This window comes from Octodon degus, unplaced genomic scaffold (genome assembly GCF_000260255.1).
Source record: "Octodon degus isolate 3935 unplaced genomic scaffold, OctDeg1.0 scaffold00120, whole genome shotgun sequence".
NCBI lineage: Eukaryota > Metazoa > Chordata > Mammalia > Rodentia > Octodontidae > Octodon > Octodon degus.
This window is the reverse complement of record NW_004524696.1, coordinates 3,732,426-3,735,124: the sequence shown is the minus strand read 5'-3', so window position 1 is coordinate 3,735,124 and position 2,699 is coordinate 3,732,426.

Below are 2,699 nucleotides of genomic sequence, written 5' to 3'. Positions count from 1 at the left end.
ATATATTGAGTCATGTAACCTGGTCTCTTCCAGTATGAAATCACAAAAAATATTGTCCAAATTTCAAACTCTAGATACTAGATAAATCATTTCCATGCAAAAATACTATTTACCTTCAGTTCATATACATAGGAAAGCAAAACTATTTTTCATATCTAGATGAGGGAAAGCTGACTCTATTATTTATAAATAAAATGTACACAATCAAAGTAGTTGTTGGTTCACTTCAAGCCCTAACAGGACAACCTGCATCCAATTACTCCAAGCATTGACCTCCCTCAGGACAAGAACCCAGAGATAGGGAGCTGATTATACCAGTTTCTGTATTTCCTCAACAGGAAGTTTACCTTCAACAAGGAAGCCTTTTGTATCTTATTTGGTACAAAAATTTATACAATATTGTTTCCTTTATATGATAAATATGGCATCTCTCTAAAGTAACTGAAGGAAAATGTAAAGAACTTTGACTTCTTTCATTACTTAAAAATTCAGCCAGAGACCCAGTCCTAGCCCAAGCCTCGTGAGTGTGTGGGAGAGCTTCCGGCTACCCTGCCCCGGCAGGACCATTACTGGTCCCAGCACAGGAACAGCGTGGGTGAGACCCTCTTCCACCCCCTTGGGACCCCCATCCCAGATCACTCCGAAGCATCTCCCCCACACTGCCCCAAGTAGGAATTTTTGTCATGTTCCAGGAAGCCCCAGACCCAGTCCTAGCCCAGGTCCAGTGAGTGTGTGGAAGAACTGCCTCTCCTTCCTACTCCAAATTGTTCCCTCCAACTCAGGTCAGGCCTGGCATATAGGCCTGGGGTGAAACACTGCAGCTGCAATACCTGCAGAGAGTAAAGAGGATAGAACCACCCTGCTAGTCCAGTAGAATAAAATCTTGCCAGAGGGACATAACAGGTTCACTCCCAAGGGCAGCAACAAGAAGGAGATGAGCATAGCAGCCAGAACCAAGCCAAGCAGAGCTGGATAAATCCAAACTTTATAGATCTGCAACTGAACTACAGTACATGCTAAGGATATAACTATAACAAAGATCAAAAACAAAGGCCAGAAAACAGTGCTACACAAAATGACGAGAAGGAACAAAATACAACCTCAGAACCCAAGCCCACCTGTAACAAGTGCACAGGACACTAACACAGAAGAAATTGGGAATCACACAACTGAAAGCAATGAATCAAAGGCTTTTGAAATAAAGAAACCACTGCAGAAAGGTATATAGGAACTCAGATTGGAAATAAAAAAAAGATATCCCTGAATTAATAACATCTGCAGTAAAGAATCAAATGCAGAAACATAAGGAGGAAACCCAGTACCCACCCAGAACAAGTGCAGAGGACACTAGCTCAGCTCAAATGCATGAATTAATAGCCTTGATAGTAAATAAGCAACAGCAGAAAGTCATAGAGGAACTCAGAGTGGAATTCTTTTCTACTAGCTCAGCTCAAATGTACAAATTAATAGCGTTGATAGTAAATAAACAACAGCAGAAAGTTATAGAGGAACTCAAAACGGATTTCTTCTCTGAAATAAAAAAAGAATTCTCAGAACTCATAGCATCTGTAGTAAAGAAGCAACTACAGAAATATAGGAAGGAAGTCCAATCTGAAAAAAAACACTGCAGTAAAAGAATTTCTAACTGCTTCTAAAGAAGAAATTGATAAAAAAATAGAGGAGACTAGAAAAATGACGGATTCCTTGAGTGAGCAATACAGGAAAGAAACAGATCGCAAGAAGCAGAGTCAAAGAGATACAGAGGAAATTAAAATCTCAATCTAAAGCTTGCAAAACCGTTTAAGTGAAAGTGAAGACAGAGTTTCAGCAACCAGTGAAAACATAAGAAAGGATCTCTTAAAAACAACGAGGAACAGTGAAACAATAATCCATCACCTGCAAGATGATGCCAAGATGAACAATGTGAAATTGATAGGCATCAATGAGAAAGAAGGAGTCAATACAAAGAACATTAAAAAAATATGGGCAGAAGTAATAGCAGAAAACTTCCCAAATATTAGGAAACAATCTGACAATCAGGTATCTGAAGCATACAGAACAAGTAACCTTAACTCAATGAAGAACACACCAATACATATAATAGTCAAGTACATAGAAATACAGCACAAGAATAATCTACTGAAAGTCGCTAGAGAAAAGAAGCAGATCACATTCAAAGGAAAACCCATCAGAATTACGGCTGACTTCTCTTCACAAACCATGCAGGCAAGAAAAGCATGGAGCAGAGTACTTCAGGTCCTCTACGAAAACAAATTCCAGCCCAGACTACTATACCCTGCAAAACTGTCTTTCAACATTGATGGAGAAGTGAAATACTTTCATGACAAAGAACAGCTAAAGAATTTTGTGATGACAAAGCCAGCAAAACACAGGGTACTGAAAGATGTTCTAGAGAGGAACTAAAACGATCAGACCCCCACAAATGAGATCAGAAGCAACCAACTAAATAGGGCAAGAAATTAAACACAGGAGAAAAAGGAGTAAACGACAACAGGTAAATAATATGTCAATTGTAAGTCAATGCATCTCAGTTCTAACCATCAATTTAAATGAACTCAATTCACCAATTACAAGAAACAGACTGGCACAGTGGATTAGGAAACAAAATCCAACAATATGCTGTATACAAGAAACACATTTAACTCATAAAGACATTCATAGGCTGAAAGTCAAAGGAT